General features: G+C 42.8%; 1 long non-coding RNA gene across 2 annotated transcripts in view; it reads left to right on the plus strand.

Moving 5' to 3' along the window:
- The first annotated feature begins 1,368 nt into the window (after positions 1-1,368).
- The window catches only part of LOC109550774 (uncharacterized), a 55,811-nt gene continuing 31,358 nt past the window's right edge, over positions 1,369-25,821 (plus strand). Inside the window, exons 1-6 of one of the 2 annotated variants that reach the window (XR_012333866.1) lie at positions 1,369-1,658; positions 2,630-2,727; positions 4,427-4,650; positions 5,411-5,617; positions 21,070-21,166; positions 21,980-22,232. This is a non-coding gene — a long non-coding RNA (uncharacterized lncRNA). The remainder of the gene's footprint in view (positions 1,659-2,629; positions 2,728-4,426; positions 4,651-5,410; positions 5,618-21,069; positions 21,167-21,979; positions 22,233-25,821) is intronic. The other variant, XR_012333867.1, reaches the window with a different exon arrangement.

The raw sequence follows: 25,821 nt of genomic DNA on the forward strand, positions 1-25,821 counted from the left end.
CTAGATGTTTAGAGGTCTTTGATTTAAAGAAAATTCCTCAAAATCAAAAGAAAATTCAAACTGACCATATTTCAGGAAAGGTAGAATTGGCCTAAATCTGGAAAAAAAAGTTTGGGCCATATGACATTGATTTTCTTCTGAAGTATTTTCTAAAATATTGACTATTTCCTGCTCCTTTCCCTTTTTCTTCTGATATTCATAGCAGACTCAGAAGAGAAATTTGAAATGTCAGCTAAGTAAAACTTCGTTGTCATTTTTGCCTTTTTTTTTTTTTTTTTTAACTTTTGGCCGCACCACGCAGCATGCCAGATCTTAGTTCCCTGACCAGGGATCGAACTCTGCAGTGGAAGTTCGGAGTCCTAACCGCTGGACTGCCAGGGAAGTCCCATTTTTGCATGTTTTTTAATCCAATAATCCTATGCATACCTACAGTCCACTAAACATCCTGCTGAAGACACTCACAGATAATAACTCATTTACTTTTCAGAACACCCCTGTGAGATAGGCATTACTATCATCCCTATTAAGCAAATGTAGAAATGTAACATCAAAGAAATTAGATAATTTTCTCAACATCGTATAACTAGCAGAACCTTGAGTGATATCTGTATACTTAAGGAGAAAGGGGGGGAGTAAAATGAGAACTTCTCTAAAGAAGACATAATAGTATTGAAACATTTTTATGTTCACAGCTGTTCATGAAAGGACAGCTGGTTAATGCCTCACAAGACAATGTGAAGTCAAAACATACGTGTTTTCATCCCCTGACCACTGAAAGTGAAAGGTAAACAAATAATTACTCCAGAAAGCCCAGGAAAAAAAAATTTTTTTTAAATCAAGCCTTGTTACTATCAGCATTGATGACAGAGATTGTCCTATTGTATCCATGGCAGGCACCATTCTGGACACAAGAACACAAACACGTAAAGCAGACATGTATCTTCTCTGACGGCACCATTTCTATCTCTTCTGGTGGAAAGTTTATTTGAAATTCTACCATTCCAGACTATAACATATTTGAGACTCTCTTTCCTTATCATTAAAGATGGCCTTGGATGGACTTCCCTGTGGCACAGTGGTTGGGAATCCGCCTGCCAATGCAGGGGACACAGGAAGATCCCACATGCCGTGGAGCAACGAAACCCATGCACCACAACTACTGAGCCTGCGCCCTAGAGCTTGTGAGCCACAACTACTGAGCCCACGTGCCACAACTATGGAGCCCACGTGCCTAGAGTCCATGCTCTGCAACAAGAGAGGCCACCGCAATGAGAAGCCCACGCACTGCAACAAAGAGTAGCCCCTGCTCACCGCAGCTAGAGAAAGCCAACGTGCAACAATGATGACCCAACGCAGCCAAAAGTAAATAAATAAATTTACTAAAAAAAAAAAAAAGTGGCCTTGGAGATAGTTCATGGAAGTGTTTACATCAGTAGTAGACGACCTCTTAGCTTCCCATGAAAGGAGCCCATGCTGATCCTCACTGTATCTTGGCACTGCCACCGTCACCTTCTGGTTTAGGACTAGGGGAGCAAGTTTGGAGACGCAGAGCCCCTGTTTGCCTCTCTCTCGATGAGGAGGCCCTGGGTCTCCAGGACACCTGACTCAGTCTAACATTTGGATGACCTTCTCATTCCTTCCACCATTTGCTTCTCAGGGTAAGAACATCAGTCAGTAGGTGCCAGTTTCTGTTTCCATAGCCCTGTGGCGTCCGTGTAATTCACAGGAAATGTCTTCAGTTTTGAAACGGCTCATCTGTGCTGTGTGCTCCCGGGAACTGCCAGGCTTCTTTAAGAGCTCTGTGTCCCTTACTGTCACTCCCATATCGTCTTACTCAGAGAGTTTGAAGGCTACAAGGTAATAACCCTATTTTTAAGAGAGTCTTGATTTCACTCTCTATGTACATGAAGTGCAAAATATTAACAGTTCCCACATCTCATTTTCATCATTAAGTTTTTACTCATACTGTCTGGAGGGTCTTTGCTCCATTAATCCCTCCATCTTGCGTTCTTTTCCTCGGAACTCAGATCGGAAAGAGGTTTGCTGTCAGTGAAAGCTGTGTGGCTTGGGCTCTAACAGTCTTTGACAGGCAGCTGCATCCAAGGGATTAGAGATCATGATAGCTGAGCCTGTTCCTTGGCAGGGGGAAACACGAAGGTAGGTCTTGACAAGTCAGAGCATGTGTGGTCTCAATGATAGCAGCTCTCCTGCTGCGCTCGCCTGGCAAATGAGACTGCGTCCTCTGAAAATTGTTCAGAAGAGTGGGTCTTATGTTTTATGCTTCAACAGATCAGTACGATTCAACAGAAATAACTTCGTTCAAAACAAACATTTTTTTGGAGTGCTTCTAAAGCTATGCTTGCGGGAAGGAAATCCAAAAAAGAGGCGATATATGTATACGTATGGCTGATTCACTTTGCTGTACAGCAGAAACTGACCCAGCAGTGTAAAGCAACTCTATTCCAATTTTAAAAAAATTAAAAATAAATAAAACTATGCTTGTAAACTGATTTCAAAGTACATTTTGCTTTATAAAATCAATGTCGTTGGACACACATTTTACCCTTTATAATATCTGCCCCCGTGTATAACTTTTAACTCACTTTCATGTTTGAATCCTCTCTCTTAGGGTTTTGAAATTCAGTCCTCAGATGAAATCTCAAGGGGACATGTGACAGGGTGGAAAGAGTAAGAAGTTGAGTCAGAGGGACTCTGGCTATAGCATTTGTAAGTATTTTCGTCTACTCTCTCTTTGTTTCCACATCTGTGAAATGGCAAGAATGATGGCTGTCTCACCTATTGTTCAAAGCTCTTGTAAATAATACTGGGTAATGTGTATGAATAATATGAACCAGCATACGACGTAGGGCCTGTTACCATTGTACAAAAAAGGGAGCTAAGACTTGAAGTACTTAGCTGACCTGCCCAAGGTCACTCACAATATACAAGACTGAGTTCATACACTACTGCAGACTCATTTGGCTCCCCCTGACCCTACCTCCTGACCTTGGCCTCTTACTCAGTGGAGCTCACCTCATCTCCTAATGCCCCAGGTGACTCAGACTCCCTGGGAGTGAAAGCATGGCATTGGCCTGAGGTCCCTCATGCCCACTCAGGAAGCAGCAGCTTCAGCACCCAGGTCCATAGTGACCTACTGACTGGCTCCTCGCACAGCTTCCAGATTAGATGAAGCACTGCTTTCCCAGCACAACCCAGAAGTGTGGAGTAATTAACACCCTGTGGGGCACCCTTGGAGATGAGAAGCCGCCAGCAAACAAGTGTATCTTCCTTCCTGCCCTTGATGGGCTGTTCCCACAGCACTACCACGTGGCACCTCCAGAGATGTCCTGTGTGACCGGTGTGTTTTCCTGTGAGGCTGTGACCAGCTCTGTAACTCACCACATGTATTTGCTTCTGCTCCCTTTTTTCCATCATTCTTTGCTGCCCTTAGATTGCACCTCCCAATAAAGCAGCTGACGTGATCACACTCTAGACCTGTACTATCCAATTCAGCCCCATTTGGCTATCAAAAATAAAATTAATTAATTACAATGAAATAAAATCTAAAATTCATTTTCTCAGTCACACTAGCCACATTTTTTTTAATGCTTATTTATTTATTTGGCTGTGCCGGGTCTTAGTTGCGGGATCTTCTTTGCCACAGGCAGGATCTTAGTTCCCTGACCAGGGGTTGAAGCTGGGCCCCCTGCATTGGGAGCGTGGAGTCTTAGCCACTGGACCACCAAGGAAGTCCTCACACTAGCCACATTTTAAGTGCTTAATAGCCACATGTGGCGAGTGGCTACAGAACTGGACAGCACAGATATAGATCATGTCCATCATACAGACAGTTGCACTGGACAGGGCTATTCTAAACCTTATCATGACCAGTATTTCACACAAGAGTTTTATTTTAAGCGGTTCCTTTCTCTGACAGACACCTTCTGTCTTCCCAGCTTGCCTTAGTATTCCCACTTAAATACTCTGTAACCCCCATTGGACCTGTAGTTATAAGATCCTGCATCTTTCTCACTGCTGTCCCCCTCGTCCCATGTCCTCATGACTCCCCCTACCCAGCTTAAATGTTATCTTTCACTTCATTTTTTTTTTGACTATTTATTTATTTATTTGGCTGTTGCGGCATACGGGATCTTCTTTGCCGCAGGCAGGATCTAGTTCCCTGACCAGGGATTGAACCTGGGTCCCCTGCATTGGGAGCGCGGAGTCTTAACCACTGGATCACCAGGGAAGTCCCTCACTTCATTCTTAATTCCTTTGTGTCTCCCTTTACTATACTCACCCGATGTGCAGGATATCTTCCGTTTGCCTCTCTAGATCCACCGTCCACCCTGCTTTGTGCCCTGGGAGGGTGACCTATATGGTCTACAATCACCAATGAACCCCCTGTTCTCTGGATTCCATTTAGGTTCAGCCCATGACAAACCAAGGAGCTCAGAGAGAGGAAGAAGAGGGAGGTTAAGATATTTATTCCTCCAGCCCCCTTCTAAGAACTCAGCTGCATCCCTCAATGGAAGGACTCAGCTCCTAAAAGGCCATCAACTATTATGTACTGAAAAACAAAACAAAACTCCTGGATAACTAGGCCCTGACAGACACCTGTGACCCAAACTGCCCATAATAAACTCAGCGGTATGTGTTCTACCAAAACATCAACATTTGGGCGTGCACAGCAGATTTCTTATAAAATAGAAATGATATGCCCGGTCTCATAAGCAGGTCAGGAAGACACAAGGAAACTGCATAAGCAGGTGGCAGGCCTCCCCCCAGCTCCTTCTGCTTTGTCACCTCTTTCTCAATCCACACCAGTGCCTTGCAAGGAGTTCCATACCACCAGTTAACAGAAAAGGGAAAAACATAGGCCAGATTTATTGATGGACCTGCCTGTTGTGCCATTACCCGCCAGAAGTGAGGGCCGCTGCACTAGCAGTCTGCCTCAGGGAACTCTGCTCAATGTATAGATATACTCAGTTGAGTGTGTGTGTATATATATATATATATAGAGAGAGAGAGAGAGAGAGAGGGAGAGTATAGTTCAATATATATAGTGAGAGTATGTGTATATATTCCATTTCAGATTCTTTTCCCTTATAGGTTATTACAAAATACTGAGTATAGTTCCCTGTGCTGTACAGTAGGTTCTTGTTGGACCTACAGTGCGGTACACCTGAAACTAACACGATATTGTAAATCAACTCTACTTCAATAAAGAAAAAAGAAGAGGTAGCCTGAGGTACAAAACTATAGTGACACACGGACAGTGACTCAGTTGGTCAGGAGCTTGGAAAGATAAATCTTGGAAAATCAGTGGCAAGAGCTCAGCGCTTCTGCCAACTCCACTAGCTTTTGTTCTCTCGGAACACCTTATTCACCACCATCGTATCCCACACAGCGTTGCCTGAGACAAGGGGATGCATTTTATGGCAGTGAGTTGAGCACTGCCCTCAGCACCTGTGGACTTCGCTGACCTTACCACGTGCTCCATTACACAGGAGTAGCTTGCTTGACAGAACAGCGGAGTGGCTTGCTGATGGCTCAGTCCAGACACCAGCTGGGAGACACCACCCTGTGAGGTTGGGCTGCCGATTTATAAATCGAGGTATGCTTTTAACTGGTGGTCAGTTTCTGGTGCCTTCTTTTTCCTAGCCAGAATGCATGGGCACCAAGGGTCAAAGGTGAGAGTGCTTCTTCTCTCTATCACACCGTACACTTGAAGAATTTTTGCTTTCCGTCTCTGTGACCTTAGCGTCCCTTAGAGATCCTAGTGCCCAAGGGAGGAATGCAGAGAATGAGGCTACTGTGCTGGCTGGGTCATTGATCCTGATTACCAGGGAGAAATTGGGTTGCTGCTACACAAGAAAGGCAGAGAACTATGTTTGGAGCCCAGAGGATTCACTGGAGGCCTCGTAGTACTCAATTGGCCAACTCTCCCAGTCAATGGGAAACTGTAGCGGTACAATAAAGCAAAACCACTAAGAACTGAAACCCCACGGGAAAGAAGGTTTGAGTCACCCTACTGGGTAAAGGATCCCATCCAGCTGACATGGTATCAGAGGATAAGAAAAACATGAAGCTAATCTGGAAGAATGCAGCTATAATTACCACCTGCTTAGACCTCATGACCAGTCACAGAGGCAGGGATGGTCATAGCTATGTTTTACATATCAATTAATTATTTTTCCACATCCCTTTCCCCCTTGTCCTAGCCACCTGATATGAAATATGCTAGAGTCGGGACTTCCCTGGTGGTCCAGTGGTTAAGACTCCACCTTTCCACGGCCAGGGGCATGGGTTCGACCCCTGGTCTGGGAATTAAGATCTTGCATGTCTCACAGCATGGCCAAAAAATAAAATAAAAAGCTCTAGTATTGGCTAATATTTTAGATTCAGTTGGGACTATGACTGAATAAACATTTCCCTATGGTAATATGGAAGCTGAAGGACTTTGAGTATCTCCCATGATGGGGAGACAAAATTTCACCTGCACAGAGATCAAGAGTTGATGCTGCAGGGCACAGGGGGTGAACCCTACTGAATAGCTTCTGTTCGCCTCTCCAGATCCAGTCTCCATTCTTCTCTCCCCTGATCTGTGCCCTGAGAGGCTGACCTTTATGGATAACATCAACTAATTGCCCTCTGCTTCCAATTAGGTTCAATTTATGGGGAGCACCTACAAGGAGATCAGAGGCAGAGAGAAGAGTGAGGTTGAAATGTTTATCCCCAGGCTCCCTCTCTGGGGGCATTGCTGCCTGGTGGCCATTTTAGTTATGTCACAAACCTTAGTGACTTAGAACAACCACCATTTTATTATTTTCCTTTGTTCTGTGAGTTGACTAAAGCTCAGCTGAATGGCTCTTCTGCTGGTCTTATGAACAGTCTCTCATAAAGCTGCAGTCACCTGCCAGCGGGGGCTGGAATGTCCAAGATGTCCTGACTCTCATGTCTGGCCCCTGGGTGAAGGCAGAGGAAGACTGGGCTCAGCTGAAGTTCTGAGATGAGACTTCTCTCACCCCCCAAGTAGTCCTAGAGCCTCGCCCTCTCCGTGTGGCCCCTCCACAGGGTCTTCCTACGTGGTCCCGCCAGAAGAGTAGCTGGACCTGGTGGCTCGAGGGATCCCCAAATTGCAAAAGCAGAGGCTGCCAGACCTTCTTAAGGTTCAAAGCTTGGAGCTGGCACAGGATCACGTCCATCATCTTTTATATAGTCCCTTTATTAAAGATGGCAAGATGTGTATCCAGTTCTTGCCAAAGAAATGTGAATGTAAGTGATGTGTGTCACTTCTGGATGGAGATGTTTAATAGCTGGTGTGCTGTCTCCCTGTACTATATTCCCTGCCATGGTGACCTTGGGAGCCCCAGATTGAGAAGGCAGGCATTTCTGCAGAGAATAAAGCTGGATTCTTGAGTCGCCAGATGGAGAAGAGCTTTCGTCTAACATATGCCAAGTCACTGAGATTTAGGGTTTGTTACTGCATCATATCCTATCCTATCCTGACCAATACAATTATGTACCCTTTGATTTGTGTTGGAAAGGAGAACTGAACAATAGCTGATTCCTGAAATATCCTTTTCAAGTCACATCACCCACATGTCAGATGCTTAATGAAAAGTTGATTTTCAACCAGCAAACAAAATATACAAAAGTAACTTAGGGCTATGAGGAAAGGAATAAGTGGTTAAGTGCAAGACATCTTCCACATTTTGGAGATGTATCATGTGGATGTTTTAAGAGCAAATGTCAGAAAGTCTAAATCAAATGGGCTTAAAAGTAAGAAAATGCATTATCTTGCACTACGAAAGTTTTCAACTAAGATGAGGAGTGCTTCAGCATTGGTCAATTGAACAGTTCAATGTGCCGTCAAGGACCTGGGTTCTTTTCATCTTTCTCTTCTGAAATCCTTGGAGTTGGCTTTGTTCTCAAGCTCATAATAAGATAGCAGCAGCAATTCCAGTATCGACGTTCCCACAGGGAAATAAGAGGAAAAAGGATGACTTCTCTCTTAGGAATGAGGGAAGTTTTCCCAGAAGCCTCCTAATAGACTTCCCCTCATGTCTCCCTGGCTGGAATTCAGTCATGGGATCACTCATAACTGATCGTTGACAAGGGGTAGTGGAATTATCCATGGAAGAATCAGGCTTACTCTTAGAACTGGGGGTACTGTGACTATAAAGAGGATGGGTATTCTTATAAACAAAATCTGGGTGGAGTTAGGAAGGAAAAACTGTGGCTGAAGCCTGAAGAGAAACTGACAGCGTGGCCCACGGTAGGGAATAATGAAGTGAGGCTCACTCGTGGCCCCCTCTAAGATATGCTTTATTAATAATTAAGAGCCATGTGTAGAACTGATACAAAGAAAACAAATCCTTAAAGAATTCCTTTTCATGTCACTTCCCCCTTTATGGTGCTCAATTGTATTTAATTTATTTTTCACACACACACACATACACACACACACTGTATTTTATTTTTACACGAGCTTAATAAACTGACACCAAGCATTGTAAATGGATGACCACAACAAAAGCAACAATGTTTGCAATTACCAAACACGAAACACACTCACACTATGTCATAATATTGACATTCAGTCCAGTAATCCTCCACTGTAACAGCTCCGTTACTTTGCAGTGAAAATTGATTTGTATGTTTTTTGCCTCTGAGTCCTTGTGGGATTTTTTTTTTATTCAAACAGAAAGTCACAAAAATTATAATCATCCTCATCAGTTCACTCAGTCCCGTGTAATTAATTTTTTTCATCTTGACCTTTTGTTAGCACTTTTATGAATTCATCAGTTTTCCATTAGATTTCTGAAAATGCTTATTTATTCAGTTCAGCAGTACAGTCAGTTACCAGAAACCTGTATTTGTCAGAGTCTTTTCCATGAATTCCTTGAAGATGAAACGCTTTTGTTTTTTTTTTTTGGTTTTTTTTTTTGCAGTACGCGGGCCCCTCCCTGTTGTGGCGTCTCCCGTTGCGGAGCACAGGCTCCGGATGCGCAGGCTCAGCGGCCATGGCTCACGGGCCCAGCCGCTCCGCGGCATGTGGGATCTTCCTGGACCGGGGCACGAACCCGTGTCGCCTGCATGGGCAGGCGGACTCTCAACCACTGCGCCACCAGGGAAGCCCGATGAAACCCTTTTATACGAACATTTTTGAAAAAGCATCAGAATACACCCAGAACTGTCTGTAATGACAAAAGACTTAAAAATGACCATGGTTAAAGATTTGATGAAAGTTCAAAATAATGCAATTGACAAGGAAATTTAGTTATTTCTGAGATAATACATTTTAAAGTAATAACTTGAATTATGACTTATAACATTATACCAGAACATATAAGAGCTTTAGAAATTTCACGTAATGTCTGAAACATTTATATTAACATATTTCCATACAAATAACCCAAAGAAAAATTAGTACTAGATTTTTTTTGTTTGTTTTTTTATACTGCAGGTTCTTATTAGTCATCAATTTTATACACATCAGTGTATACATGTCAATCCCAATTCCCCAATTCGGCACACCACCATCCCCACCCCACCACGGGTTTCCCCCCTTGGTGTCCATACGTTTCTTCTCTACATCTGTGTCTCAACTTGTGCCCTGCAAACCGGTTCATCTGTACCATTTTTCTAGGTTCCACATACATGCGTTAATATATGATATTTGTTTTTCTCTTTCTAACTTACTTCACTCTGTATGACAGTCTTTAGATCCATCCACATCTCAACAAATGACTCAATTTCATTCCTTTTTATGGCTGAGTAATATTCCATTGTATATATGTACCACAAATTCTTTATCCATTCATCTGTCGATGGGCATTTATGTTGCTTCCATGACCTGGCTATTGTAAAAAGTGCTGCAATGAACATTGGGGTGCATGTGTCTTTTTGAATTATGGTCTTCTCTGGGTATATGCCCAGTAGTGGGATTGCTGGATCATATTGTAATTCTATTTTTAGTTTTTTAAGGAACCTCCATACTGTTCTCCATAGTGGCTGTATCAATTTACATTCCCACCAATAGTGCAAAGGGTTCCCTTTTCTTCACACCCTCTCCAGCATTTGTTGTTTGTAGATTTTCTGATGATGCCCATTCTAACTGGTGTGAGGTGATACCTCATTGTAGTTTTGATTTGCATTTCTCTAATAATTAGTAATATTGAGCAGCTTTTCATGTGCTTCTTGGCCATCTGTATGTCTTCTTTGGAGAAATGTCTATTTAGGTCTTCTGCCCATTTTTGGATTGGGTTGTTTGTCTTTTTTAATATTGAGCTGCATGAGCTGTTTATATATTTTGGAGATTAATCCTTTGTCCGTTGAATTGTTTGCAAATATTGTCTCCCATTCTGAGGGTTGTCTTTTCGTTTTGTTTATGGTTTCCTTTGCTGTGCAAAAGCTTTGAAGTTTCATTAGGTCCCATTTGTTTATTTTTGTTTTTATTTCCATTACTCTAGGAGGTGGATCAAAAAAGATCTTGCTGTGATTTATGTCAAAGAGTGTTCTTCCTATGTTTTCCTCTAAGACTTTTATAGTGTCCAATCTTACATTTAGGTCTCGAATCCATTTTGAGTTTATTTTGGTGTGTGGTGTTAGGGAGTGTTCTAATTTCATTCTTTTACATGTGGCTGTCCAGTTTTCCCAGCACCACTTATTGAAGAGACTGTCTTTTCTCCATTGTATATCTTTGCCTCCTTTGTCATGGATTAGTTGACCATAGGTGCGTGGGTTTAGCTCTGGGCTTTCTATCCTGTTCCATTGATCTATATTTCTGATTTTGTGCCAGTACCATATTGTCTTGATTACTGTAGATTTGTAGTGTAGTCTGAAGTCTGGGAGTCTGATTCCTCCAGCTCCGTTTTTTTCCCTCAAGACTGCTTTGGCTATTCGGGGTCTTTTGTGTCTCCATACAAATTTTAAGACTTTTTGTTCTAGTTCTGTAAAAAATGCCATTGGTAATTTGATAGGGATTGCATTGAATCTGTAGATTGCTTTGGGTAGTAGAGTCATTTTAACAATACTGATTCTTACAATCCAAGAACATGGTATATCTCTCCACCTGTTGGTATCATCTTTAATTTCTTTCATCAGTGTCTTATAGTTTTCTGCATACAGGTCTTTTGTCTCCCTAGGTAGGTTTATTCCTAGGTATTTTATTCTTTTTGTTGCAATGGTAAATGGCACTGTTTCCTTAATTTCTCTTTCAGATTTTTCATCATTAGTGTATAGGAATACAAGAGATTTCTGTGCATTAATTTTTGTATCCTGCAACTTTGCCAAATTCATTGATTAGGTCTAGTAGTTTTCTGGTGGCATTTTTAGGATCCTCTATATATAGTATCATGTCATCTGCAAACAGGGACAGTTTTACTTCTTCTTTTCCAATTTGTATTCCTTTTATTTCTTTTTCTTCTCTGATTGCCGTGGCTAGGACTTCCAAAACTATGTTGAATAATAGTGGTGAGAGTGGACATCCTTGTCTCATTCCTGATCTTACAGGAAATGCTTTCAGTTTTTCACCATTGAGAATGATGTTTGCTGTGGGTTTGTCGTATATGGCCTTTATTATGTTGAGGTAGGTTCCCTCTATGCCCACTTCCTGGAGAGTTTCTATCATAAATGGGTGTTGAATTTTGTCAGAAGCTTTTTCTGCATCTATTGAGATGATCATATGGTTTTTCTCCTTCAGTTTGTTAATATAGTGTATCACATTGATTGATCTGCATATATTGAAGAATCCTTGCATCCCTGGGATAAAGCCCACTTGATCGTGGTGTATGACCCTTTTAATGTGCTGTTGGATTCTGTTTGCTAGTATTTTGTTGAGGACTTTTGCATCTATATTCATCAGTGATATTGGTCTGTACTTTTCTTTTTTTGTAGTATCTTTGTCTGGTTTTGGTATCAGGGTGATGGTGGCCTCATAGAATGAGTTTGGGAGTGTTCCTTCCTCTGCAATTTTTTGGAAGAGTTTGAGAAGGGTGGGTGTTAGCTCTTCTCTAAATGTTTGAAAGAATTCACCTGTGAAGCCATCTGGTCCTGGTTTGTTGGAAGATTTTTAATCACAGTTTCAATTTCATTACTTGTGATTGGTCTGTTCATATTTTCTGTTTCTTCCTGGTTCAGTCTTGGAAGGTTATACCTTTCTAAGAATTTGCCCATTTCTTCCAGGTTGTCCTTTTTATTGGCATAGAGCTGCTTGTAGTAGTCTCTTAGGATGCTTTTTATTTCTGCAGTGTCTGTTGTAACTTCTCCTTTTTCATTTCTAATTTTATTGATTTGAGTCCTCTCCCTCTTTCTCTTGATGAGTCTGGCTAATCAATTTTGTTTATCTTCTCAAAGAAACAGCTTTTAGTTTTATTGATCTTTGCTATTGTTTTCTTTGTTTCTATTTCATTTATTTCTGCTCTGATCTTTATGATTTCTTTCCTTCTGCTAACTTTGGGTTTTGTTTGTTTTTCTTTCTCTAGTTCCTTTAGGTGTAAGGTTAGATTGTTTACTTGAGATTTTTCTTGTTTCTTGAGGTAGGCTTGTATAGCTATAAACTTCCCTCTTAGAACTGCTTTTGCTGCATCCCATAGGTTTTGGATCGTTGTGTTTTCATTGTCATTTGTCTCTAGGTATTTTTTGATTTCTTCTTTGATTTCTTCAGTGATCTCTTGGTTATTTAGTCACGTATTGTTTAGCCTTCATGTGTTTGTGTTTTTTACGGTTTTTCCCCTGTAATTCATTTCTAACCTCATAGCGTTGTGGTCAGAAAAGATGCTTGATATGATTTCAATTTTCTTAAGTTTACTGAGGCTTGATTTGTGACCCAAGATTTGGGAGAATGTTCCGGGCACACTTGAGAAGAAAGTTTAATCTGCTGTTTTTGGATGGAATGTCCTATAAATATCAATTAAATCTATCTGGTCTATTGTGTCATTTAAAGTTTCTGTTTCCTTATTTATTTTCATTTTGGATGATCTGTCCATTGGTGAAAGTGAGGTGCTAAAGTCCCCCACTATTATTGTGTTACTGTCCATTTCCTCTTTCATAGCTGTTAGCAGTTGCCTTATGTATTGAGGTGCTCCTATGTTGGGTGCATATTTATAATTCTTATATCTTCTTCTTGGATTGATCCCTTGATCATTTTGTAGTGTCCTTCCTTGTCTCTTGTAACATTCTTTATTTTAAAGTCAATTTTATCTGATACGAGTATAGCTACTCCAGCTTTCTTTTGTTTTCCATTTGCATGGGATATCTTTTTCCATCCCCTCACTTTCAGTCTGTATGTGTTCCTAGGTCTGAAGTGGGTCTCTTGTAGACAGCATATATATGGGTCCTGTTTTTGTATCCATTGAGCAAGCCTGTGTCTTTTGGTTGGAGCATTTAATCCACTCACGTTTAAGGTAATTATTGATATGTATGTTCCTATGACCATTTTCTTAATTGTTTTGGGTTTGTTTTTGTAGGTCCCTTTCTTCTCTTGTATTTCCCACTTAGAGAAGTTCCTTTAGCATTTCTTGTAGAGCTGGTTTGGTGGTGCTGAATTCTCTTAGCTTTTGCTTGTCTGTAAAGCTTTTGATTTCTCCATCGAATCTGAATGAGATGCTTGCTGGATAGAATAATCTTGGTTGTAGGTTCTTCCCTTTCATCACTTTAAGTATATCATGCCACTCCCTTCTGACTTGTAGAGTTTCTGCTGAGAAATCAGCTGTTAACCTTATGGGAGTTCCCTTGTATATTATTTGTCATTTTTCCCTTGCTGCTTTCAATAATTTTTCTTTGTCTTTAATTTTTGCCAATTTGATTACTATGTGTCTCAGCATGTTTCTCCTTGGGTTTATCCTGTATGGGACTCACTGTGCTTCCTGGAGTTGGGTGGCTGTTTCCTTTCCCATGTTAGGGAAGTTTTCAAATATAATCTCTTCAAATATTTTCTCTGGTCCTTTCTCTCTCTCTTCTCCTTCTAGGACCCCTGTAATGCGAATGTTGTTGTGTTTAACGTTGTCCCAGAGGTTTTCTTAGGCTGTCTTCATTTCTTTTCATTCTTTTTTCTTTATTCTGTTCCACGCAGTGAATTCCACCATTCTGTCTTCCAGGTCGCTTATCCATTCTTCTGCCTCAGTTATTCTGCTATTGATTCCTTCTAGTGTAGTTTTCATTTCAGTTATTGTATTGTTCATCTCTGTTTGTTTGTTCTTTAATTCTCCTAGGTCTTTGTTAAACATTTCTTGCATCTTCTTCTTTGCCTGCATTCTTTTTCCGAGGTCCTGGATCATCTTCACTGTGATTAATCTGGATTCTTTTTCTGGAAGGTTGCCTATCTCCACTTCATTTAGTTGTTTTTCTGGGGTTTTATCTTGTTCCTTCTTCTGGTACATAGCCCTCTGCCTTTTCATCTTGTCTATCTTTCTGTGAATGTGGTTTTTGTTCCACAGGCTGCAGGATTGTAGTTCTTCTTGCTTCTGCTGTCTGCCCTCTGGTGGATGAGGCTATCTAAGAGGCTTGATGGGAGGGACTGGTGGTGGGTAGAGCTGGCTGTTGCTCTGGTGGGCAGAGCTCAGTAAAACTTTAATTCACTTGACTTCTGATGGGTGGGGCTGGGTTCCCTCCCTGTTGGTTGTTTGGCCTGAGGCAACCCAACACTGGAGCCTACCTGGGCTCTTTGCTGGGGCTAATGGCAGACTCTTGGAAGGCTCACACCAAGTACTTCCCAGAACTTCTGCTTCCAGTGTCCTTGTCCCCACGGTGAGCCACAGCCACCCCCCACCTCTGCTGGAGACCCTCCAACACTAGCAGGTAGGCCTGGTTCAGTCTCCCCTGGGGTCACTGCTCTTTCCTCTGGGTCCCGATGCACACACTACTTTGTGTGTGCCCTCCAAGAGTAGAGTCTCTGTTTCTCACAGTCCTGTCAAAGTCCTGCAATCAGTTCCCACTAGGCTTCAAAGTCTGATTCTCTAGGAATTCCTCCTCCCATTGCCGTACCCCCAGGTTGGGAAGCCTGACGTGGGGCTCAGAACCTTCACTCCAGTAGATGGACTTCTGTGGTATAAGTGTTCTCCAGTCTGTGAGTCACCCACCCAGCAGTTATGAGATTTGATTTTACTGTGATTGCGCCCCTCCTACCATCTCCTTGTGGCTTCTCCTTTGTCTTTGGATGTGGGATATCTTTTCTGGTGAGTTCCAGTGTCTTTCGGTCGATGATTATCCAGCAGCTGGTTGTGATTCTGGTGTTCTTGCAAGTGGGAGTGGGAGCACGTCCTTCTACTCCGCCATCTTGGTTCCTCCTTGGTGCTCAATTTTAGATCACCCAAAGCTTATATAATACGCTATTCACAGACTAAAAAAGGGATTAGAAAGTTGAGGATTATATGTAGTTATTTTAGGAATGATAGTGGGAATTGAAGAACTACATCAGGTAACATGTTTTGGTTCCAAATTATAGAAACAAGACTTAAACTGGCTTAACAGGAAGGAAGTTTATTATCTAACATAGCAATTAACAGTATACCCTCAGGGACTTCCCTTGTGGCACAGTGGTTAAGAATCCACCTGCCAATGCAGGGAACACTGGTTTGAGCCCTGGCCCGGGAAGATCCCACGTGCCATGGAGTAACTAAGCCCGTGAGCCACAACTACTGAGCCCGCGTGCCACAACTACTGAAGCCCGCGCACCTAGAGCCCGTGCTCCGCAAGAAGAGAAGCCACTGCAATGAGAAGCCCGCGCACCACGATGAAGAGTAGCCCCCACTCGCCGCAGCTAGAGAAAGCCTGCGCATAGCAACGAAGACTCAATGCAGCCAAAAATAAATAAATAAATAAATAAATAAAAATTTAAAAAACCAATATACCCTCATTTGGTAATAAGAATCAGGGTTGGTTAATTCATTTGTTCAGTGATACCTTCATTCCAGGTTTTTCCCATCTTTCTGTCATCCTTGATATTGGCTTCGTTTTCAGGCTTGTGGCAAGATATTTTTAGCACTTGTATACATCAAATTCTGAAATTACAATGTCCAGATGATAAAGGGAGGAGACATCTGTTCTCATGGCTTTTCTTTAGGATGGTGGACAATGTCTCAGAGCTATCTTCCATCCAGCAGGATTCTCCTCACATCTCACTGGCCAGGTTTTGGCCGCAAACCATTTATGAACCCACTGGCATGGAGTATATAGAATGTCCATGATTGGCTTGTGTTAATTATCCGGAGTCAAATGGATGTTTGGGAGTCATTTTTTTTTTTTTTTTTTTTTTTTTTTTGTGGTACGTGGGCCTCTCACTGTTGTGGCCTCTCCCATTGCGGAGCACAGGCCCCGGACGCGCAGGCTCAGCGGCCATGGCTCACGGGCCCAGCCGCTCCGCGGCATGTGGGATCTTCCCGGACCGGGGCACGAACCCGCGTCCCCTGCATGGGCAGGCAGACTCTCAACCACTGCGCCACCAGGGAAGCCCTGGGAGTCAATTTTTTAAGTGAGAAGCTGAAGCCAAGATGAGGTATACAATATGTATAGAAGAAAGAGGAGGAATAAAATCAACAAACACTGAAGACTAAGGGTCCTGAGACAGTCTGGTAATATGGGAAGAGTGAAGCTTGTCCCTACACTCTCTTCTGTTTGCAAAGGACTCCTGGTCGTAACGCTACAGGAGGAAATCAGGGGAAGACCATAGTGTCTCACAGCTATGTCACTAACAAAGTCACCTGGAGCAAGGCTGTCATTCATTCATTCAACATTGAGCACTGGGATAAATAATTAAGATAAAAATGAATGATCTGTGGTTCCTTTCCTCAAGGAGCACACAGTCTAATGGGGAAGTCATAGTAAACTGTTCCAGGAGCTATAAAGAGGACTGTGAACTGTGTCCCATGGTAGAGACGATGAAGTGAGGGTGGAAGGATTCACCGGGGAGAATCACAGGTGCCTGTGCTAAGTACTGAATATGAATAAATTGTCAGACACATAAACAGATAGGGAGAAGCCTTCTAGGAAAAGGGAACAGCGGATATGGAGACGCTGAGGCACAAGAGGACATGGCAGAGTAGAGGAACGTGAAGATACCTGGTGTGGCTGGTGAGTCAGAGTTGTCCGAGTTAAAGTTGGCAAAGCAGGCTTTCCACTTAAAGGTCTCATAATCCATGATAAGAAGATTGGGATCTTTAGATCTAGTAGAGCCACCAAAGGATTTTAAGCAGTGGTGTGACCTAGTCAATTTTGTGTTTTCCGGAGCTTACTCTGGAAGTAGATGGAAGATAGTGCAGGGATGAGGCTAAAATCAAGCAAACTGTTTAGGGAGGTAAATTCAGTGGGCTTCAGTTTCCTTATCTACATTGGCATTGGACTAGGTTAGGCATCACAAGTGCAACCTCTCCCAGGGCCGGACAAGTCCTGTGTGTGTGTCAGGTGCACTGTGTGCAGCTGGGGGCTCCATCGATGAATAGAACGCATCCCATCTAAAATAGGGCAGCAACGGCTCAGCCCAGGGTGTTGTGTGTAGCTACGGACCTAGCAGTGCCAGACATTCCAGTTTAAAACACTTTTTATGAAGTCTTCCAGTATTTATATGTTGGTAACTAATTCCAAGGGGAAAACCAACATCAGCAGCAAGACTACAAGCTAAGTAAATACACCTGCCAGCTAGATTCTGATGGTATTCATCAGTTGGGAACCTTGGGACATGCAAAGCTCAAGGGCCCCTTCCAGCTCTAACAATATGTGATTTTATGATATCCCAATGGTGTTTGTGCTACCCTATCACTGGTCATTCATGGTAAGTCATTCACACAGATGAAAATCTTCGGTGTTGCTTTAACAAGCCTAACCAGATATTTCCAGGGTTAGCATTCACCCATTGATATTTACATTTATTCATTCATTCATTCAACAAGTATTTATATAGTGCCAGTTATATGTAAAGCATTGTTAAACTGAGACAAAGAGATAAAAGAAAGGAATGAACCTGGGGGGTTGAGGAGGAGAGGCTGGGACTTCTCACAAGAAGAATTCAGTCATTTCTTACCTGTTGCCTCCATCAGCAGGTCTTAGTGGAGAGATTCTGCAGCCTGGCCCAGGGCCTTCATGCCCACCGTTTCCAGCTCACAAGATGCAGGGGTGAGCAAACTTGTCCACTGGGGGTTCCGGGACACTCAGGATCTGACTGCTTACTCTTCCATCTGAAGAAAAGACAAGCAGAAATAAAGGAAAGAAGGGTGAAATGAAAAAAAAAAAAAAAAAGGAAACTGAATTGCTCCTTAAAGTGGATTCCTGTGTTTATTACAAGGCTAAGGTAATCAGTGACATTTGTGAAAGAGGACTTTTTACAAAGTCAGCCTAGGGACTTCCCTGGCGGTCCAGTGGTTAAGACTCTACAGTCCCAACGCAGGGGCCCCGGGTTTGATCCCTGGTCGGGGAACTGGATCCCCAGGCCCTTGAAGATCTTGCACATGGCAACGAAGATCCCTCACGCACAACTAAGACCCGGTGCAGCCAACTAAATATTTTTAAAAAGCCAGCCTAGGATTTTCTTTTTTAAAAACAGAATAAATATGAAAATGAAAGGCATAGAAAAACGTGTATTATATGGTACATTTGTGTAGAAAATGCATAGATCACCTCTAGAAGAAAACATGCACATAGGAACTAGCATTTGAATTCTGTTTAATTTCTACCATCAACAGAAAGGGAGCTTGAGATGAAATTAAATTCTAAATAAACAAAGAAAGTTAAAATATACTAACACTAAAGCAAAAGAAAACAATAAATTACCATTTTAAACTTATTTTAAACCATTTTAATGTAAAATTTTTAACAAAATTACCATTTTATAAGAATTACAAAGATCTTAAAAATTATAATACCCAATGTTGTTCATGTAATACAGAACAGTGTCAAAAGCTTAAAAGATTGTCTTAGTAAGAATTTATCCAAATTATTTAATATGTGTATAAAAATTTAAACATAAGGATGATTATCATAATACACATTTTAGAAACCTGAAAACAAACTAAATAGGGACTCGACTAAATAAATGGCATAAATGTGTTGCTATCAGGTTATTAACCATGGCTCATTTATTCTCATAGAAAGCTGTCTCAGGGAAGCCTGTTTTGGTTGATGTATAAGAAAGAATCTTCTAACAGCTAGAGTCATGTAGCAATGGAGTGGGCAACTTGGGGCACTCCAGCAGGACTTTTTAGCAAGAGCTGGCATGTGTCACACAGCTCCGTGGGCAATAGAATAGGGCTGTCCAGGAGGGAAAGAACTAGGAGAAACCCGAAAGGTCATGTTAGGGAAGTGGTTAAGTTCCAAAGGATTAGAAACAGTGGAAATCGTCAGATAAATACCATGAGCCCAGACCAGTAGCGTCCAAGCCACGTTATATAATTTTAAATTGCCTTGTAGCCAAATTTGAAAACGACAAATAAGTAAAATTAATTTTAATAATACATTTTATTTAACCCAATATATCCAGAATATTATCATTTCCGCATGCCATCTATCTATCCATGTGTCTATCTATCTATCTATAACTGTCAAGGAGATATTTTATATTCTTACTGTGTGTCCAGAGTCTGGTGTATGTTTTCACACTTGCAGCACATTCTGCATGAGCCGCATTTCAAGTGCTCAATGACCACATGTGGCTTGTGCTACCACGTTGGACAGCACTGCTCAGCGTCTGAGATGAGTGTCCGCACTCATAGCACTAGTGACCAGTGTTAGTGACCTCCTAGGCTATTTTGTTCACCACCTCTTTTCTGAGCCTTGCTGGGTGAGGAAGGACTTGGGTACTCGGGTGAAAAGTATACCTGAAAATAGATCCAAGGGCAGGCAGCTGCAGAAGTTGGCATCTAAGACAATGTCCCTTCAGTGAGCGTGAGGGGATGGGATTCCTGCCCTGGCCAACAAATTGGACTTCACTGTCCTTCCCACCACTGAGTCCCTGAACCCTAGGATGGGTTTCAGGCCCCGGACCTCATAGCTTCTGTCTAACAGAAAGAGCAGGTGCTCAATTTCATGTTATTCCTGTTAATGTCAAGTGCACAATGGCATGCCATGCCCTCCATAGACAGAAAGACAGACAGACACAGATAGACAAAAGGTGCCTCAGCAAAGCTACCAAAATACCACACATTTATTTTATTTATTTTAAACTTTATTTTCTTGAAGTATAGTTGATTTACAATGTTGTGTTAATTTCTGCTGTACAGCAAAGTGATTCAGTTATATATATATATATATATATATAAAACAATATATATGTATTTTTTTCATATTCTTTTCCATTATGGTTCATTACAGGATACTGAATAGAGTTCCCTGTGCTATACAGTAGGACCTTGTTGTTTATCCATTCTAAATGTAATAGTTTGCACCTACTAACCCCAAATTCCCAGTCCATCCTGCTCCCTCTCCCCCTCCCCCTCGGCAACCACAAGTCTGTTCTCTATGTCTGAGAGTCTGTTTTTGTTTCATAGATAGGTTCATTTGTGCCATATTTTAGATTACACATATAAGTGACATCATATGGTATTTGCCTTTCTCTTTCTGACTTACTTCACTTAGTATGATACTCTCTAGTTGCAACCATGTTGCTGCAAATGGCATTATTTTGTTCTTTTTTATGGCTGAGTAGTATTCCATTGTATATATGTACCACATAGAGGATCAACTTCTTAATCCTTGACATTTTAATGTTAGGGGTATAATTTAAGTTTGCTCAACAAAGAGTCTTGGTCAGAAACACTAACCTGATTGATGATAAAAGGGGTTCAGGAAAGAGGTAGAAAACTTACTCTATGATGTGCTTCCTGGGACAGAAGCCAGGAGGTTCATGCTTGTGCACCCTGGCTGATGCTCAGATCTAAGAAGGTGCACAGTCATATTGGCGGTGGGGTGGGGAAGTGGTAGCAGAAATGCAGACACTTGTTATGTGGACAGAGGGTATCGTGATCATCATCATGTCTGTGAAGTCACATGTCTATGAATCAATTTCTAAATCCTGGCTTCCCTAACAATCACCCAGGGATCTTGTTTAAAATGCATAATTCTCATCTCTACTTTCAGAGATTCTAATGCAGCAAGTCTGGGGCTGGACCCAAGGAGTCTGGATGTAAGCAGCATCCCAGGAGATCCTGATGCAGTTGGTCCCTGGAGAAATACGGTATTTCTAGCAACATTTCCAGGCACAAGGATCAGGATCTGGCCCCTCACTAGCCAGGAGCACTAGGATAGAGTCAGAGTCCCAAGAGGGGCCAGCCTGCGAGGAACTGGGTGGCCACCAAGTCATACCACATGAGCCAAGGAGATGGGAGGTAGAGGAAAGGGCAGGGGGATTCCAGAGAGCCAGCTACCTGGACCGTAAGCACAGAAAATATGAGGCTCATCACAGACACTCCCTCTCCCCGCTGGGATTGACAACCATCTCTCCTAAGGCATGTTCTTTTCCTATGAAATGAGCCAACGTCAAAGGCTTGGCACTCCTGCCATGTTAGTTTATTCATGCTTCCACTCTAAGCTCGCCTGGAGTCTATATTTCTAGCGCGGAATCTCATAACCATACTTGGCGGGGGTGTGGTTCATAGAGTTAGCAGTAAAAGTAATAATCCAGAAGCAGGCTAACATAGGACTCAGAAGGCAAAAACTGGATTATTTGGTGTAAGAAGTTGAAAGCAAGGCGTTTTAAGGCGAGTGACGCATTACTTGGGATAAGTCACCAGAGGGCGCCAGAGCATCCTTCTCCAAAAGAAGTTTCAGTTCAACAAAACCCTTTAGGCGTCAATTAAACAAAAACACTTGCTCAAAGCGACAGGCTCCACCGAGGTAACCCTAAAGGCAGAAGAGAGTGGACAGGTGGTCCCTGAAAAAGTCTTCTGAGGCATGTAATCTCATTGAAGTAATCCGTTTTACGTTAAAAATTGACACGACTTTCCACGGAATCTCCTGATAATAGCACACAACGTTTTACATTTCTTAGGCCCTAAACAGGATGCTCCAGAGGGTGTCGTGCTGGTCTCTGGCACACAGTGGCGGGTCCTGGATTCCTGCAGCCTGAAATCACCGGCGACTGTGAACCCACTTGCCTGCTGTGGACACCTCCTACAAACCTGATTCGGAACTTGGAACCCTGGGCTGATGACCGCGGAGGGCCCCTATTCCACTGTCTTAGTTTACACCGGGGGAACTGAGGCTCAGAGTCGCACACGGAGCTGTTCCGAATTACAAATTAGGTTAGTCTTGCAGTGAAACCCTGTTTTTCTAATCCGTGAATTGACCCTCGAGTCCGCAACAGGAATGGGGCTCGGTCCACGGATGGTCTAAAGCCTAAACAAGGATAAGAAAGGGACCGAGATCCAGGAAGTGGATTTCAGAGTCCAAGAGGGCAGCCTCGTGCAGGGGGTATGCGGGAGGCGACTTTGAGCAATACTACTCTTCTGCAAAATCCCGTGTGGTGCTGCCACCTTGTGGTCAACTAGGAAATTGAACTCAAACTTTGCCATAATGCTACCTTTTCACTTAAATGATAATGTTTTGTAAAAGAACCGGCATTTGCTATATTTCTCTTTTTTCCTAATGCATTTGCTGGGTATTTCCAAGCTCCGTGATCATTAGAGAAATACTAAGGGACAAGTAGGAAGAGACATAACAATTTCACAACTGATTACTTTTTCTTTTTTTTTAAATCTTTTGGCCCGGTGGCACGTGGGATCTTAGTTCCCCTGACCAGGGATCGAGCCCGAGCCCCCTGCATTGGCAGCACGGAGGCTTAACCACTGGACCGCCAGGGAACTCCACAACCGATTACTTAAAAATTAAATTTAAAACCTCCCATTTTTTCTAGACTCAGCCTTTGTGAGTGTAAAAGATCTGTGGATCTGGAATATTTTATAATATGCATTTGCTATGTAATCACTGACTCACAAAACATTCTGAATTAAAATAATGGCAAATATTTGATATTTACCGTGTGCTGTATCCATATTTTATGTGGATAAAAGTATTTTATAGACGCATAAAGTATCCATACGGACTTCCCTGGTGGCACAGTGGTTAAGAATCCGCCTGCCAATGCAGGGGACACGGGTTCGAGCCCTGGTCCGGGAAGATCCCACATGCCGTGGAGCAACTAAGCCTGCATGCTGCAACTACTGAGCCTGCGCTCTAGAGCCAGCGAGCCACAACTACTGAGCCCACGTGTCACAACTGCTGAAGCCCACTTGCCTAGAGCCCATGCTCCGCAACAAGAGAAGCCACTGCAATAAGTCCACGCACTGCAACAAAGAGTGGCCCCCACTCGCCGCAACTAGAGAAAGCCCGCACACAGCAATGAAGACCCAACACACCCCAAAATAAATAAATTACAAAATAAAAAAATAAAGTATCCATACGTTATGTGGATTAATTTATTTAAACCTCGCAATAACCGCCAAAGGTAAGTGTCATTATTATCCTCATTTCACATATAAAGAAACTGAGGCATGGAGATATTGAGTAATTTGCTCAAGGTCACACAGCAAACAGATGGTGAATTGGGAGTCCAACCCATGATGTCTGGCCTAGAAGCCTGTGATCTTAACCACAAGACCAGTGGTTCTCAAAGTGTGGCCCCTAGACCAGCAGCACCATCATTACCTGGAAACTCAATAGAACTGCAAGTTCCTGCACCCTACCCCAGACCTTTTTTTTTTTTTTTTTGGCTGCGTTGAGTCTTTGTTGCTGCGCGTGGGCTTTCTCTAGCTGCAGTGAGCGGGGGCTACTCTTTGTTGCGGTGCGAGGGCTTCTCATTGCAGTGGCTTCTCTTGTTGCAGAGCACAGGCTCTAGGCGCGTGGGCTTCAGTAGTTGTGGCATACAGGGTCAGTAGTTGTGGCTCGTGGGCTCTAGAGCGCAGGCCCAGTAGTTGTGGCCCACGGGCTTAGTTGCTCCGCGGCATGTGGGATCTTCCCGGACCAGGGCTCGAACCCGTGTCCCCTGCATTGGTAGATGGATTCTTAACCACTGGGCCAGCAGGGAAGCCAACCCCAGACCTTTAGAACCAGAAATTCTGGCGATGGGAACCAGCAGACTTTTAACCAGCCCTCCAGAGGATTCTGCCCCAGGCCAAAGTGTGACAACCACTCACCTAGGCTATGCTACCTCTAATTGTTAGTATATTTAAATAAAAGCAACTCTGTGCCTACACCTACCCTGGAGATCAGTATGGTAGATCATATTACACTGTCGTTTATGTTACTTCATATAATTATGGCATATTCAAAAGACACTTTCTGAGACTTAAATATATATATATTTTTTTCTTTTTTGGAACATAGCAATTATATAATTAAGACCCTAAAAAAATTAGCTTCATTTCCCAAACTCATCAAACCACTGGTGACTCTTTTGATTAGGATAACAACCTACTTTTGGAGAGAAGAGGCCCAAGGGCAGAGGGTGTCGGTGGTTCTGAAGAGAAGCAGATGACACACCCAGGGGTTCAGAGCAGAGGCTGGCAGCAGGGAATAACTCCTCTTTTGCTCTAAAACAAAACATAAAGTAAATGTTAGAAAGAGGAAATTGCCTGGGCAGGAGGTATTTTTATTCCCCTCAGCTTGACAGCCAGAGAAAGAATGATGGAGCTTCCCCGGCAAAAGTAGGGTGACCCTCATTGTAGCAATTTAGTTAAACTGGAGCTACGCTTCCCCAAATTCCCTTCCCTGCACAGTTTCAGGTTGGCATGGGCCGCAAGAGACATTCTGGGGTGGAATTTGGAGGGCAGGAGTGAAACAGTAGCCATATTCCTTCTCCGGAGACTGGTTTGGGGTGTGAGGCACCGTCGCAGCCCAAGCTCCTGTCTCAACTCGTTGGTGTGGGCAGCCACTGAGCTCACTGCCCCTCCAATCCCCTCCCCTGTGGGAGCCTCCTTCAGCTTCTGACTCACGAGCCAGGTGTGTGGTTAATTCCACAGTGGAGGGCTCTGGCTTTTCCTATAGGACACCCACTCCCTTGAACTTGGAGGCTTTTTGAAAGACATATGTGAGTTCCAGTCTGTCCTTTGGTCCCAGCTTCATGCTTGTGCGTTCCAGTTTGTCCTTGATCTCTCCCACTTCATATCCATCTTCATCTTCCCTTCTAGAATGCCTGCCCTGGAGACTTCAGACCCCAGTACATAGGCTGTTCAGCTCACAAAATTATTTAGTGCTTATAATGTTATATATCACTCCTAGTGGTGGTGTTTTTTCCTCTAATTGAACCCTGACTGCTCTACGGGAACGGCGAGGACATCCCATCTGAGCACAGACATCCCATCTGAGAACAGACAATGGACAAGCCAAGAGGAAAAAAAAGAAAAAAGATGCTGGATACTGAAAGTGCCCTGGTTGAGTAAACCAGGGACTGTTAGGGTGACCCAATTTTCAGGGGAAGAAAGATCAACCAAGACGTGACAACCCTGACTTTTGTGCGCCCCTAACACAGGGGTGCACGATCACAATCAGTTTCATGGTTTGGTGGAAGGACATTAAAATAAGCCTACCTGGTGTGACCCAACCCCGCCACTTACCAGCTGGGGGACCTTAAGCAAGTTACTTAACTGCTCTTTGTCTCAGTTCACGCACATGTAAAATGGAGATGATAATAGTACATACCTCAAAGGTTGCTGAGAGGTTTGCGTGAATTAACATACCTAAAGCACCTTGAATAATCATCGGCATATAATAAGCACTATCTAACTTTCTTCTCTGTTTATAGGAGATGTTCATATTCACAGGTAATGCCAGTCCTCCGTGTGTTCCTTGGAGCATACCCTCCTTTCCCTCACTATTTGCTCCAGGAACTCCCCT

This window comes from Tursiops truncatus, chromosome 9, assembly GCF_011762595.2.
Source record: "Tursiops truncatus isolate mTurTru1 chromosome 9, mTurTru1.mat.Y, whole genome shotgun sequence".
NCBI lineage: Eukaryota > Metazoa > Chordata > Mammalia > Artiodactyla > Delphinidae > Tursiops > Tursiops truncatus.